This window comes from Mauremys reevesii, linkage group 8 (genome assembly GCF_016161935.1).
Source record: "Mauremys reevesii isolate NIE-2019 linkage group 8, ASM1616193v1, whole genome shotgun sequence".
NCBI lineage: Eukaryota > Metazoa > Chordata > Testudines > Geoemydidae > Mauremys > Mauremys reevesii.
Genome location: NC_052630.1, coordinates 70,788,463 through 70,804,806, shown reverse-complemented (window position 1 = coordinate 70,804,806; position 16,344 = coordinate 70,788,463). Strand labels below are relative to the sequence as shown.

The following is a 16,344-nucleotide window of genomic DNA, read 5'->3' as shown; positions in this document are numbered from 1 at the left end:
AGATCACTCAGATATTGGGAGAGAAGAAATGGTTCCCTAGAATAAGCAGTGTTTTTAAGAATCCTGTTACTGTGTCTTTAAGGGCCTGGTACAAAGAGCCTTGCAGAGTGGGTGGGGCAAGGTTTCTATCTCCCCACCAATTAGTATGAATTTAGTAAGGCGACCAGCATATATATGCTGCCTCTTCCCTCATTACTAGGCAGACATCAGCAGGAGAAGGTTGTCTGGGGGATCCTCTAAGCTGGAAGGCTAATTGGGCAAAAGGGGCCAGCGGAAGGTGGAGCTGGTTAAGGCCCTACAGTTGGCCTAAATCACATCTCCACTCTGATGGAGAAAAGCTCTAGAAACTCCTGTCTTGAGGAGTGAGTCTCTGCAGTCTTGCATCACAACTCCTGTCCTGTGGCGTGAACTAACTGCCCAACCGTACCCTGAGCTCTACAGAAGAGAACTGGATAGACAGCTGTTTGAAAGAGGGAGAAACTGACTGCCTGAATCATTGCCTTGGTTCCTGGAGAAGGGCTGGGGGAAACTCCTGCCTTAAGGGGAGAGGCAGAGGGATTATCTGAAATACAGCCCAGCTTTGAGGCAGATCCTCTATAGCTAGCTGGGAAAAAGCTAAGAGGAGCAGCAGGTCCATGGTAGGAAAAACCGTGCTTATAAATCTGTGGAGAGTGCTGACAAGCCGGGAAAGAGAGGAGCAGCCCAGGGAAGTGGTGATTGAAGATGAGTATTCAGCTGCTTAAAACAGGGTCCCTGGGCTGGCTTCTGCTATCCCTGCCTGATAACAAGAAGGGAAGCACAGGATTCAGGGGTAAAAGAGCCCTAGAATGATGAGACCCAGCTGGAGGCTGAGGCCGTGGCAAAGAAGCCGAAAGACTATTTCCCTTTTTGGGGGGAACTTTCCTTAACCTCAGAAGGGGACTGGACTGTGAGGGACCTTGCTGCAGGGCTAGGATACTTAAGTGGAAGACAGTTGTTTAACCAGGAGAAGATGTGCTAGAACCCCTGGAATGCCATATGCTGAAATGAGGTGGCTCTCTGGTGGTGAGTATGCAGTATAAGATATCACTGAAATTTATAGTAATCTATCATTCTCCAGCATTTGATTCTGCCTCATGTACTAAACATTTCTAGTTAATAGTTGAAAAATGCATAGTAATATTTAACTCAGTTTTACAGTAAAAAAAAAAAAACTACCAAGACTGCATTTTTATGGGGAAAATGTAAACATACATATTCATGTAGGAATGTTTAATTACCACAGAGAAAAATATAGCTGAAACCTAATTAAAGAAGTAGAGAGAGACTAAAAGGAATTATACAAATGTTTACTATCTGAAACAGCAGATGCAAAGAAGAGTGATCTCTCTAGTCAATGCCAATATAGTTGTTTTTCTTACAAGCTTATTATAAATCCAAAATGATTATGCAGAAGGAAACAAAACACCACCATTAATATGGGAAATACATTACCTAAAATAGTCTGTTTTTGTATTGTCCGTTTTAATGGTTGCATACTCTTAAAGGAAATATATTTTCAGTTTAAGACACTATTGAGATGATGCTTTCTGAAGAAGGTTTATTGCTGACTGTCCTTTAGGGAAAGATGGGGCTTTTAGTGAAATATGCATAAATAGCATTTTGGATATGTGACCCACATAATCATACCTGTCCTGAGAGGCTAGGTATGAAAATCCTACTATTCAGAATAATTAAACTCACCTCCCTAGCCTTATTTCTCATTAATTCAATATTCTTTTATAAAATAAAGCTCCCACAACAGCTTTAGTAATCAACCTCTCAGATTTATGTGCTATTTTTGTGCTAGTATTGTTTTATAAGACAAGGTCCTTGATCTATTGCCAGGTAACTGTTTCAGTCTTTTCCAGCACCCTGTTAATCCTGCACATTAATTTATTTTTAATTGAGTAACTTCATTATTCAGAAAATCCCTCTTGTGATACTTATGAAAACATTGCCAGATATTTTATACAAGCAATGATTTCAATATACTCACATTCTGTGCACTCCCTCCCCCTCCCCTTTTTCTTTTATAAAGGGAAAGGCTTTTTGAAGTTCTGCTTCAGGTAGAAATGAAAAAGAAACACTCTGGGGCAGTTAAATTGGCATAGTGCTCCTGTCCAGTAAAAAAGGCTAGCTGAAAGGTTTCAGCTAACCAGAGAACTCTCACTGCTATATTAACAAAGGTATAAAGCTTACATTATAATAAATAGGAGTATTGAAGTCTAAGAGAATGTTCAGAATGTTGATCTAGCAGCAGGCTCAGTTTTGAGGCCTGAGCGTGTAGAACACTAAACCTAATGTGAAACTTCTTCAGAAGCGTGTGAGAAAGTTATTATCATCGTGTAGGAGAAGAAATAAGTTAGTGGACCTTGAAACAGGTTCTCTTAAATGTCATTGTACTGAGAACAACTGTAACAGGAACAAATGATCCTGTAGGGAATGTAAATAATGACTACAATATATGTTTTTACCAGGTGAAGTCAAGGGAGTATTGGAGAGGGAAGCAATGCAATGGTTTAGCAGCCTTTTTTGGTTCAAATTTTTGTCTGTCTAAATGTTGTTGATGTACTTCCTGCAAGCATATAGTATTAATAATCCAATTTCCTAGGCTTGGAAATCTCTTATTTACAATTCCATAGAGATGGAAATCCACCTAGCATGTGTGCTCCAAACTATGTGGATGCTTGGGGATAGATTCTCAGATGGTGTAAATCAGAATAGTTTCATTGTGGAAGAACTGTTTTACCCAGATAAGCAGCCTCTCATGAAAGCTCTTCATTCTAAAGAGAAAGCCAGAGCTCCTACACCCCACCTACCTTGTTCTCCCTGCTTTAGGAGGAATCACTTCTGCTCTTGTTAGAGATTCCTAACAAATCAAGCATTCCAGAAGTTCTGATGATGACCACCATATTTTTTCTTATTATTTTTAGTTAAACAACAAAAAAAAATTGTTCTACACACATAGCCATCCTAATAGGATGAGATGTGTTTATTTGGCCAACTACCATTGTTGCACTGATAGCCCTCAGAGTTTAACAGGCCAGACCAAAGTCAACTGCAAAGACCCTCTATCCTGCAACTTTTGTGTGAGCACCTAGCCTCTGTATGTATAGGAAACTTACCTGAAGAGGTGTACCATGGTCTTGGACCAACATCTGTCTGGAATGTACTCACATCACTTAAGATTGTGCCTTGTGGTTCCACTGAGTGTTAAAAGATGGGTTACTTACTACTCTGAATATAAAACATGGAGGGAGATAAGGATACATGAAGAGTAACTTCCTGCAGTGTATATAGGCCCTTTTATGTTAGGGTCTCATTTAGGGCCTGACTCTATACCTCAGAGTATGTGAAGCAGCCATGGCCACTTTTCCTATCTGAGCCATCTACTGTGTGGCTTGCATGAGGGCACAAACAGACACTGTCCGAGCACGTGACAGCTGATCTTCAGCTCTGTTGACTTCACTCCTCTAAACTGTAATATGAACCAGAAATCTGCAGATGTGGTCTTGGGTATGGAACTGGACCACAAGGAGGAAAAAAGTCAGGGAACACATTTCCTGGGTTAAACTAATTCATTGCACAAGAGCTTCCCCAGCTTTCCTCATTTTGCTTGTTGCAAATACCAGTTGCATTCTCACTGGTTTTCTCTCATGGGTGGAGTTGTATGTACAGACCATTGTTTACAGAGTTGGGGTTAATTACATAACTGAGTGTCCACTGACCAAATATCCCATTGCGTACTGACATATTAATACAAATAAATATAAATTTTACTGTGAGTGATAAGTACACTTTGATTTGCATTTCATTATATTTTTTCCTATGGACTTCCCATGACAGTGCCACTGATGTGCAAGGTAAACACTCAATGATGTAAATAATTCATTTGTTTAGGGTCTAACTTATTCAGGGTTGGGAAAGAATTTTCCCCAGGTCAGATTAGCAGGTGTGTGTGTGTGCGCGTCTTCCTTCGCAGCATGGGCAGTTATGTGCTAGGATCATCTGTGTATATCTCTATATGCTAATTCCCTGCCATTTCTGGAGCCTGGGGCATTGGTGCACCTTGGTTCCTCCCTTCTTCCAGTAATACACAATGGGTAAGTCTTTTGAGGGCTGTAATATTTGGTCCAATTCTAGTTGTTGGGCTTGGTGTGGGGGTGGTGAGTAGGAGGTCAGACTGGATGAGCCTCTGATCCCTTCTTGCTCTGGAGACTAAGGTTCTCAATCTTTTTCAGTCAAATATTCAGTTTTGTGTTTGTATTTCAGGAGAAAAGCTGTTCCTACTACAAAGGTGTTACACTATATCCAATTAGATAAAATGTTTGAACAATGAAGCAATCCATGTTCTTTGTTTTTGCCTTACTTAGTTATGTTCAATTTTATTTAAAAATGATTCATCATATTTGTTTTCAGACAGAGCATGGTACAGTGTACTTGCCTCACAAGTGTTTCTCCACAATTAATTACATACAAGTCTATTCTAAAAATTTAGATGCTTGCTTTCAAGCTTTTGTTAATATACTGATTACAGTTAAGCATATCAGTTCACCAGAAAACTGTCAAACAAAGGTTACCCATCAATTCAGAGGATCATGACATTTGTGCCCACACTGCTTTCAGAGATAAAGGAGTGCAGGAAACCATCCATACTTCAGATGCAGCCATGTTACAGAACCTGAAGGCAGCACCATTGTTCTGTAACCTAGTTGCAGTGTGGCTCAAATTTATAGTTCAGGTTGGAACTAGCTGCTAGGTAAACAGGACAAAACTTTGGTAATGTTAATCACATTCAAAGCTTTAACCTGATTGCAAAACTTGTTCAGGTACCCTGCCACCGTTAGCTTACCCTCTTCTGACACTTGTGCTGTCTGGCTGCTCTGAGTTGCAGAGGAGTAGTTCAAGCAGCATTAAGTCAAGATTTTTTTTTCTTTCCAGAACTGACTCCATGTTGGATTGGGAACATGTCCCTTAGACTAGCAGTTCTGACTCCTCCTTCCCCTTCTTTGGTCTGACTATATACCAATTTCCCCATGTGGGATATCTGTACTGAGTTTGTGTGTAAAAGTAGACAGTAAGGGTTTGGTGAGGAGGGGAAATAGCAGCATACCTTTTCTCTTTGTCCTTATTTCCCTATGATCAACATGGTCTTGCGTCCTTCCAGACCATGCTGTGTAGTGGAGCGTATAGACCTCGTTAGTGTCCCTGCCTGCAGGTATATGGGATCTTGGGGAGCAATTACCACACAGGTGGGGTGCCAATTAATTTCTTTATTAAAGGAAAAAGGAAGTGGTGGGAATTTAACAATGAAATACGATGGGATGGGATGTATAGGGTGTTTACAATAGACAATGATGGTGGGGGGGTTCTTATTGAACAGTGTAGGGAGTTCTAACAGTGGGGTACAATAAGTGGGGTTTGGCACAATGAGATACAGTACAGTTAATAAGCAACTTAACTTTATATAGGAACAACTCTAGATACAGTGTGGAATGTAAAACATACCAAAAGGAGATGCAAAATAAACTGGTAGCTTCTATATAGAATGGTCAACAATCTTTTAGATAGAATGTATTAAGTGGTTAGTGGCCTTATACACAATAGTATCAATGCAAATACAAAGTATATCAGAAAGGTGGAGGCAACCAATGGAGTGTTATAATTACAACTAAAATGTGAATCACAGTGCAATAATACAATATGGGTGATAAGTGAAATTATGCAATGTAGAAAATTACTGACTTAATTTGTGAGGCTGTGATAGCAAGAGTGTACCCAAAGGCTGGGTCAAGAAACAGGAGTGGGGGGGGGGGTGAATGATAGTGGAAACTGATGAGAGGTGCAGCTGCAAGCAGCGAGAGACTCTGAAGCCCTGTGGGGTAAGGACAACGGAGCAGTGTTGTGGGGCGGGGAAGCAGCAAGGGGTTTTGGAAGTTCAGAGGGTGATGCAGACGTGGGGTAAAAAGCAGCAAAGGGTTTGAGAAGTTCAGAGGGTGATGCAGACGCGGGGGAAAAAGCAGCAAGGGGGTTTACAACTGGGAAACACGGAGAAGTACACAGGGGGAGATTGGAGCAGCAAGAACCTTATCTATCCTCTAACTTAATCAAACTTATATAAAATGACAAGCAGCTTATACAAAGTAACAAAACAGGTACAGAATACAACCAGGCAATGGCTTTTTAAATCTATCTTAACCAACGACTAGGCAAAACAACAAATTTCACAATTCTAAGCAAAACTATAACAAGCAACTATACGGAGCAACAAAACAGCAAACTATAGCAAGGCAGGTGAAACTTACAAGCGCTACAATCTTAACAAACTATGACTTATTAAACTAAGGGCTAGTCTACACTTACCAGCCGGGTCGACACGGTGAGTTCGACTTCTCGGAGTTCGAACTATCGCGTCTAATCTGGACGCGATAGTTCGAACTCCGGAAGTGCCGGGGTCGACTTCGGTACTCCACCACTGCAAAAGGCGGTGGCGGAGTCGACCTTGGAGCCACGGACTTCGATTCCGCGGCGTCGGGACGGGTGAGTAGTTCGAACTAGGGTACTTCGAATTCAGCTACGCTATTCACGTAGCTGAACTTGCGTACCCTAGTTCGACCCCCGCTCTTAGTGTAGACCTGCCCTAAAAAACCCAAAACCTATGGTGCACCTTATGCTATGGGGAAGTTACAGAGGGCAGAGTGGTATGTGCCCAGGATACAGCTCCCAAGGCAGTCCCCAAGGAAGCTAAGGGATGGTGGCTGCAGCAGTGGATACAGCTGAAAGCAGTGAGCCCGAGGCAAAACTCACAGGAGCAGAGCTTAGCAGTGGCACAGACTTATTTTTAGCGGCAAAGTGCTGTGGAGTTTGAGACGTTTTTAAGACACAGACCAAGGTTTAGCTTGAGTCTGTGTGCTGGGGAGACAGAGCCAGCAGCTAAAATAATAAATAAAAGTATAGAAAGTTTCACAGAGGGATTCTTACCAGACCCCAAGGCAGCAGCAAGAACATCAGAAGGCTCGGTACAGTCTTGATAATCAGGAGATCTCTCAGGCAGCAATTCATTCTTCGTGGGGGGGGGGGTTAAAAACAGGGGTACACTCAAAAATAAAACGAAAGCGGAGAAAGGACCCCCAGAACCCCTGGCTGATCAGACCAGGCAGCAATGCAGGAACCTTTCTAAGGTCTGATCAGAAAATATCTGGTTATAAAGGCAAACTCAGGCAGCTTCCTGCCAGTAACTCTGATTGGTTCCCCTTCTTACAGGGAGGAGAGAAGGCAGGGAAAAAACTGCAGGTAGGCATAGAACATGTCTGGGCAAGTTCTGAGCCCCAGGTATGACTCATATGCTCAGCTATTTGGCCTTTAGGTCTTGCAGCTCTGGACATTGCCTATCCTACACCAAGCCCAGGTTTAACAAGGTGATAACAGGACTAACCCTTTGAACAGGGCAGTTTTCCCACTTAGCACGCAGCACAAGTGGCCATCCCTTTGAGAAGGGCAATGGCTCTTGTTAAACAACTTAAGGGGCCCTCCCTTTGAGAGGGGCAGTGGGACTGGTAAACAACTTAACAGCCAGGGAGGGGTGGCCACAGGAGGAGATCAAAAACAAAATGGAGTAGGGGGACAGCTGTAAGAAACAAAATGGAATAGGGGGATAGCTGTAACAGACAGTTAGCAGTTGGATATTGAGTTAGAAAGATCATTCCCCAGACCCACTAACCTGCAATGATTAAGAGGATGGAAAACAGGAACACTGAATTTGAGCTATTGCAGTGAATCAGAACTAGGTCTTTATCCCTACAACTTAGCGGATGGAAAAAAGTTTCCTAGACCCTCCAGCATATAACACTGTGCATACCAGTGCACCTTGGTCAACTGTTCTGGAAAGTTCCATCAATCTGTGGTGCTGGTCACTCGCTGTTTTGAGTCATCATTTCTGTTGGCAGTGCCTCTGTGAGTACATTACTTCAGAAAATAGCAATTCACCAAGGGGAATGCTGGGGGTTAGAAGTGTTTGGGAGAGATGTAGTTTTTATGTCAGAGACTGATGGGAATAGCACTTCTCAGTGCCCTTGCTATTTATCTTCTTAACTTAGCACTGTATAATAAGCAATATGTGCATATATACATTGGAAAAAAAACAAAACAAAACTCCATCCTGTCGAAAGAAGGTTAAGGTCTAGTATGCCAATGGAAATGCTAGAATTAAAGTGGCCTGTGAAAATTTAACTTAGTCATCTTGTGCATTTGAATTTTGATATTCTTTAACAGTATGATCACATACTTCTCCTCCATGGGACTCCTGCCCTATGCAGTACACAGAGTGGATGGGGCTGACTGAGCAGCTATTAAAGTTAGGTCCACATTTAAAATGCTGCAGTGTGCAGCTGCAGTGCTTCAGTGAAGATTCCAGTATGTTGACAGGAGAGCTGCTTCTGTTGGCATAGTTAATCCATCTCTGTGAGAGCTGATAGCTATGTTGATAGGAGAAACCCTCCCATCCCCATAGTGCTTTCTGCACCGGGGTTAGGTTGGTATAACTGCATCACTCAGGGGTGTGGCTTTTTCACAGCCTTGAGCATCATAGTTCGAACAATCTTGATTTACAGTGTAGACTTGGCCTAAATATTTGTTTTATCCTCACTATTCAGTCTGTGGCCCCAGGCCTTATTTCAGGGATTGGCAACCTTTGGCATGCTGCCCATTAGAGAAATCCGCTGGTGGGCCGGGCCGGTTTGTTTACCTGCAACGTCTGCAGGTTTGGCCGATCGCAGCTCCCACTGGCTGCGGTTCGCCCGTTCCAGGCCAATGCAGGCTAGGGGAAGCAGCGTAGGCCAAGGGATGTTCTGGCCACTGCTTCCCGCAGCCCCCATTGGCCTGGAACAGCAAACTGCGGCCAGTGGGAGCTGTGATCGGCCGAACCTGCGGATGCTGCAGGTAAACAAACCAGCCCGGCCCACCAGCGGATTTCTCTGACAGGCCACATGCCAAAGGTGGCCGATCCCTGTCTTATTTATTGCACACGATTCAAACCTTACTCTGAGGACAGAATTATTAACTTCCTTTTTGGTTTTCCTGTGAGGCTCATCACGACAGTGTCTGAGTGCTTCACAAACAATAATGAATTTAATTTTTGTAACACTTTTTTTGTGAGGGAAGGAGGTGGTATTATCCCTATTTTACAGATGGGGTACTGAGGCACAAAGATTAAGGTCAAAAGTATCCACTAATTCTGGATGCCCAAACAGAGATTCTAGAACCTGTTTTTTTCAGAGTACTTGGCATTGTATAGCACTTTATCTATTCAAAGCAGGCTCCCATTACTTCAGTTACAGCTGGCAGTGCTCAGCACTTCTGCCAATCATGCCAAAGGGACCTGGAGGCCAAATTAGGCTGCTGGGTAATAGACTGAAGTCCAGAACCTCCATGGCAGCATTCTCTGAAATGCTTCTAGTTCCATATGCAGGGCCAGTTAGACAGGCAGAACTGCAGAATCTCATGCATGGATGGTTTAGGGAGGAGGAGTTTAGGATTATTAGGCATTGGGGAATCTCTTGGGAAAGGAGGAGTTTGTATGGGAAGGATAGGTTCCACCTAAGACAAAAGAGAACCAGATTGCTGGGATGTAAAATTAAAAAGGTTGTAGAGGAGGCTTTTAAACTGAGGGCTGGGGGAAAGCTGACAGGTATGGAAGGGCACACGGTTCAGACAAACATCCCTTAGGGGAGGATCTATTAATGGTTATTTTCTATTCTCTCCTCCTCTAGTAAGGAGACGAGTATGGATGTTGATAGAATAATAGAACTGGAAGGGACCTCAAGAGGTCATCCAGTTCAGTCCCCTGCATGCGTGGCAGGACAGAGTAGGAGATGAAGAGAGACAGTCAAATGAAAGAGTCCTACTCAATTACATCACAAAATGGCAGGTAGCTAAAAAGTGACAAATTCTATAAGTGCTTGTATATGACAAATTATAGAACTCTAAATACTAAGATGGGTGAAAAAAGAAGTGTTGTTTACCCCTTCATACAACACGAACGAGAGGTCACCCAATGAAATGAACAAGGAGCAGGTTTAAAACAAACAGAAGGAAATACTACACCACACAATGTCCAGTCAACCTGTAGAACTCATTGCCAGGGCAAAACTGAACCAGGATTGAATTAGATAAGTTCATGGAGGATAGATCCATCAATGGCTATTAGCCAGGATGGTCAGGGATGCAACCTCATGCTCTGGGTGTCCCTAGCATCTGATTGCCAAAAGCTGGTAGTGGATGACAGGAGATGGATCACTTGATTGCCTGTTCTGTTCATTCCCTCTGAAGCATCTGACATTGGCCACTGTCAGAAGGCCAGATACTTGTCCAGATGGACCAAAGATCTGACCCAGTATGGCTTTTTTATGTAAGATGGGCACCCAGAAAAGTAGGAACATATAGATAGTGACCACCTGTGATAATGTTTGACTTGACCAGCACTGAACAAGAATTCTGTTGGAGACAGGGTTAGGAACCAGTTATCCAGCGCAGCATTCAGCAACCCATCTGTCATGTGTCCTTGTCCTGTCTCCACTTATGCCAGGCCCCTGTCCCAGTCTTATTGCCCAGCGAATCAGTCTCCCACTTTGGGCTCCCCATCGCAGTCCCAGCTTTCCTCCAACCTGGCTACCAGCCCTTTCCCCAGCCTCCTCATCCCAGTATCCCTCTCAGGTTCTCTGTTCAGTCAGTCCCAGTTTCTTTTCAAACCCCTCTGTCCCAGCTCATTTCAAGAGTCTCCATGTGTAGCCAGTTCCAGTCACTCCTCTTCTTTTACTCAGTCTCTCTTTTTCCCCACTGGATCCAATTCTTCTGACCCAGGCAGTCCCATTCTCCACCAGAAGCCTCTTTGTCCCTATCTATTCCCTTCTCCAGACACCTGCCTATTTTTGCTCCAACACCGCCAATGTGCCTAAATCCTGAACTGGAGGATGGATAGCAGGGCACTTCTCTCTGTGCTTGCAAAATCATCAGCATCTCTGTTAGGGAAAGTATTTTGTGATTACTGTTATGTGCCCCTTGTTTTCTTCTTACTTGAGTGTTTCTCATTATTTCATTGCAAACTTGATTGTGTGTTGATCATTTAATTAGTTTGTATATGCAATATAGCTCTTGTTTAATTTAACTGTCAACAGAAGAGTGCACTTTACTCTGCATGGTTTGAATGCAGCTTAAAATAAATGCACCTAAAAATGTAAGTGATCTTTGGGTTGAAAATGAGATGTTTCAAATTGTGTATTCTGATTATCTCAGCTGAATGTTAAATTAGACTACTCTGAAATTTGAGATTCAGGCAGTCAGTAACTGGTATCCAAATCAAAGATGTGCCTCTTTCTCCAACACCAATAGGTAATGCCTCAGGCCCTATTAAAGATGTCTGTCTTCTCTTCACATGCTGGACAGGATACCATTTCTACACTGATCCTGTCACAGAAGCAGTGAAACACATTCTAGAGAATGGTAAAACGGTAACACTTTCATTAAATTATTAACCAATGAGGAACCACTCCCTGAATCATCCAATGGGACCATTCCAGTATGGAATTTAACTGTGCTCACCTATGACCCCAGGTGTTAGAAATATGAGATTGGCTATGGGGCAATACCTGCAGGGAGTCAGTTTCAACTCATTCCCCTCATCCGTATAGGAGAGATGAGATGAGGGGAGCTCACTCTGACATGCACAGTAAAACTTGCTCTTACAACTCTGTATATGTGGGCATAGTATTACTCGTTGGACTCAAAAAAAGGCATCTAGCAAACATGGGGGACTCTTGGCAGGCTTTCCCAATTCAGCTGGACTAGGTGCGCTGCCCCCATCTACTCTGTGGCAGACTGTTTCCATTCCCCACTGTTGATCATTGTTCACTGTGGGAGAAAGATTTATGCATACCGAATAGGGTTAGTCTCTTCATTAAGATAAAGACATATATTGACAAGTTTTCAGGCCTCTTCCCTGGTGTTGTGTTGGTCTGTTTGGAGATACTTTCATGACATGTCTGGCGCGGAATATCAAATGGGCACAGAAGAAAGTGAAACAGGAAATTAGTAAGTGTATTATCATGAAAGGAGTGCAGTGATCTCCCATCAGAGAATTATTTACACCTCGCCAGAACTGTCTAGAGAGGACAGTCTACCCTATAAAATAGGGTGTCAAATATTTTCTTGGAGGACCTCAAGTGATGGGTGGATTCTTTTCTAGCTGCCTGGCAGGGTGGAGTTGGAAGCTGATTGTTGTTATCCCCTGTGGTAGGTTCCATTCTGGTGGATGGGTTAAGAAAAGGTCTAATGTAAGGTCCCTATAATGCAAGGGGCATAAGCCCTCTGCAATACAATTGCATCTGTGATTGGATAATTAATTAGTACTCTCTAAATTCACAATAAATGGCTTTTGTGATAAATTTAGGCTATTCCGCTCATGGAATATCCAAAGGAAGATTAAAATCCTTTGAATTTTCTATAATTAAATTTAATTCTAAATATCTTTTCAAATACCTTTGCTTGATATTCAAAATTTGAGCTGTGTTGCTTAGTTGTAACAGGTCAGATTAGACAATAGCATGTGTTTTTAGTACCCTGTTTGGATGAGAATGCAAACAATTCCACATGACTATTTGAGTGTGCATATTTAAATTTCAGTTTTCAGGAATACTTTATTTTCAAGGAGCTGCAGATTATAGTATTCTTTATCTACTGCTGTTGGGGTGATTTTTGACATCTGTTTACCCTTCCATAATGACACCACTTCTGAAAACTTTCCCTTACTATTTATTTCTGTGGTGAAGTTTAACTTCATGTGATCTTGGTGGCCAGAGAACTGTTTTTCAAAGTGCATGGTTCCACTATTTTTTTTATTAATATCTTCATGACCTTCCACTCTCAAGGCTGAGAGTTTTAATATCCCATCTAGTAAGCTTGTCTGTCTGAGTGATCAGAATAAATTCCATAGGGGCTTAGAAAGTTTATTTCTCTTGCTTGCTTGCTTGAGGAACAACGTTTTGGATCCAAAATGTAGATTTAAAAATTACTTATTCAGGTGCCCAGAGAGATTGCTGAGCTGCTGTGCTGCATCACGTGACCTCTCAGGGGCTTCATTTTTGTGTGTGCAATATTCATCCTGTTCTATAATTAATAACAGGACTATCCTCTGCCTTTAATTTTTAAATCTATTCTCTTTCTAGTGTCAGGGACTGCACATGCTCACATTTAATAGGTCTTAATTGATGTCTAAAAACAGCTAACTAGACTGTGAATCATTCATGGGTAGTCCCAATGAAGTCAATTATTTATATCTTAGTTTATTTCCAAATTTAGCTTCTTTTTCCCCTTGTAAACATAGCACTTCAAATGCTGTAGGTTAAGATGAGCAAGTTAATTCCTTACTCAGCCTCTTTTAATGTACAGCTAGACCAAAGTTTGCTCTGGACGGTATGTGATATAGTTGGGGGGAGGGGAAGATAATTTCATGGTGCAGTTAAACCTCTTTATTCCATGTTTTTTCCCGAAATTACATTTCTATGTATTATGTCATTTAGACATGTACTACTGTATCTGTCCTGCGCTACACTTGAAATCAAAACTGTCTTGGTACTGAGACACTTTCAGTACAACAGACCTGCAAGTTTTTATGACAATAAGCATCTAAAATTATAAGAAACAAGCTTTTGGCCTGATTATTTTATTTTATTTATTTATTGAGGATTGCTAAATATCATGCAGATTCCATTCACTTCAGTGGGAGATGTGGGTCCTCAGCCAGTTGCTACTGCTACCAGATTTCAATAAAGCAGTGAATCTCAGTTCCTTCAAAGGAACCTTTTTTGTGGTATCCATTTGTGTGCACATGCTAATGGAATCTTTATCAAGTCCAAATGTCATCTGATAGCTCTGGAGATGAGCTCTAGAAGTCTCATAGAAGGGCTCAGAATGTTTCCCTCACACTCATAATTTTATTTAAGGCATCTGAAATTTCACCCCCAAACTTCTGTAGCCTGTAGAATATATTAAGATTCTGAGCGAAGTAACACCTTCAACAAGCATCTTCATCAGATTTACCAACTTGAGGTACTGAATTTGATAAGGGGGAGTAATTTGTTCGCTGAACTAACTGAAATAGTTTTAGCTACTTAAAAATATTGAGACTATTCTGAACAGTTAATTCTTCATTATATTTGATCTTCCCATTGGCAGCACATGTCAGAGAAGGAGGTAGCCACTTGATTTGTGTATAGACTTTCATGATCTAAATGTGAAATCCTGGCCCAACTCAAATTGATGACAAATTCCATTGGCTTCAATAGGGCAAAGATATTTCACCCATAGTGTTCGTTTGTTTTTTTGTTTTTATTTATATAATATAACTGGCCTGACTCTGGGGCCCATCCATATAGGTGAACTAGGCGGTCGCTTAGGATGCCAAGTTAAATGGGGCACCAAATTTGAGGGGAAAAAATAAAAAAAAAGAAAGATGAAAATAATGAAGATGTCATTATTTCAATTCCTGTGCATGGGAATTATAATTAATTTCTCTACATTTCTGAGAATTTATTAATGTCAAATCTTTTATTTGCTGCAAAAAATAAATATTTTAGCGAATTCTTTTTTCAATTTGTGCCATAGGGTTAAGATGACCCACTCTGCAATTTTGATAAGCAATAACTCAGCCACAGCAAAACATATCCACCAGCAGCAAGAGCTGAAATGCTAGTGACACCTAACTTGAATATACATTAAGGTCGCATAGCCAGAAATTCATGTAGAGCGGAGATATCGCAAGTTGATACATGTCAAACGGTCATTTTAACATACATCGCAGGTAGAGGGTTAAGAATTGAGTGAATACTGTGGAAAATTGTGTTTCTTAGTGCCAAAGAATAAAGAATAACGTCTTTCAGCATTATAAATCCAAAATGTGAGTATCTTTAAGCATTATTAAACCTTAGCATTATTATTGGGCTGTATAATTATGAACTTTTCTTTGTTATAACTAGTTCACAAGTAATAAATAACATCCATAAAAGAAAAGTAACAGCATTAATGCTTAGACTATGAAAGTGATGACGTTGCACTCCAAGCGGGTAACTGAGGAAGGGGCTTACTTTCCAAACAACTGGTGTCGGGTTATAATGTCAAAATGTCATTTTGTTTCCATGTAAATGCTGTAACTAACTGTTAATAGGTAATTGAGAGTATGTTACTAATCACTGAACCTTTAAGCAGTGAACAGACTTGTTGGGATGGCTGCAATGTGGTTTAAATCACCAACCATGTGGTGTGTCAGCCATCCTTAACGCTATAATGCTTGCAGTTGGGAGCACAGTACATAATATTCAAATGCCCCATGGCAGAAAGAGGAAAAAGAAAACCCTCAGGAGCTGAATATCGTAAATGAAAGGCTGAGAAGGAAAAGTACCAAGCAAAGCAGCAGGGATCCTTCCTGAAATATCTTATCTTTAATCCAAATAAAGATGGAAGCAGTTCACAGCATCCAGATGAAGGAATTTTACCTGGAGAGGAGGTTAGCTTACATCTGTCTGGAAGCAGTCTGGAACATCAAGGTGAAGGTATATTACTTCGAGATGAGAGTAGCTCACATCCACAAAAAAGCAGTTTGGAAACTCAATGATGGAAACTTACTTCTAGATGAAGGCAGCTCACAGCATCTGACTGATCTGGAAGTGGAGAAAATTTAGTCACCTTCAGAGACATGCAAAAATGGAAGTACATGAAGTAGAAGGATGAAAGGTTGAGGAAGTTACAAACAAACAAATTACTCTATGGGGACCCAGATTCATGGCCCAGATATGATGACAGTGTGCGACAAATTCTCGTGGAACATGGACCCAAACAAGTTCATGAATTTCCCTTCCCTATGGATGGAAATAAAAGAAAATTCTCTGCTCAGCATTACAAGAGAAAATTCCATTAATAGGGAAGAAATTCATTGAAACTGGTTACAATATTCAGTGTCGAAGGACTCCGTGTTTTGCTTTTGCTGCAAGTTGTTTAGAAATCAAGCAATTGGTACATCACTTGCTGAAAATGGTTTGAATGACTGGAAAAAACATCTTCAATTCTCTCTTCACATGAAAGAAGTACAGAACATTTGGCATGTTTTCAAAATTGGAAAGAACTTGAATTACAATTGAAAAAAGGAAGAACTATCGATGAGGAAAGAATATTGGCAACAAATAATAGAGCGTCTGATTGGTTTAGTGAGTTCTCAGTGGGCAAAATTTAGCATTCTGTGGCCATGGTAAAAATGAAAAATGATACACTCCAGGTAAT

At 41.3% G+C, this 16,344-nt stretch overlaps 1 long non-coding RNA gene across 1 annotated transcript in view; it reads left to right on the top strand.

Moving 5' to 3' along the window:
* The first annotated feature begins 215 nt into the window (after positions 1 to 215).
* Positions 216 to 16,344, top strand: part of LOC120370898 — a 162,607-nt gene continuing 146,478 nt past the window's right edge. The window contains exon 1 of the long non-coding RNA XR_005584046.1: positions 216 to 1,044. This is a non-coding gene — a long non-coding RNA (uncharacterized LOC120370898). The remainder of the gene's footprint in view (positions 1,045 to 16,344) is intronic.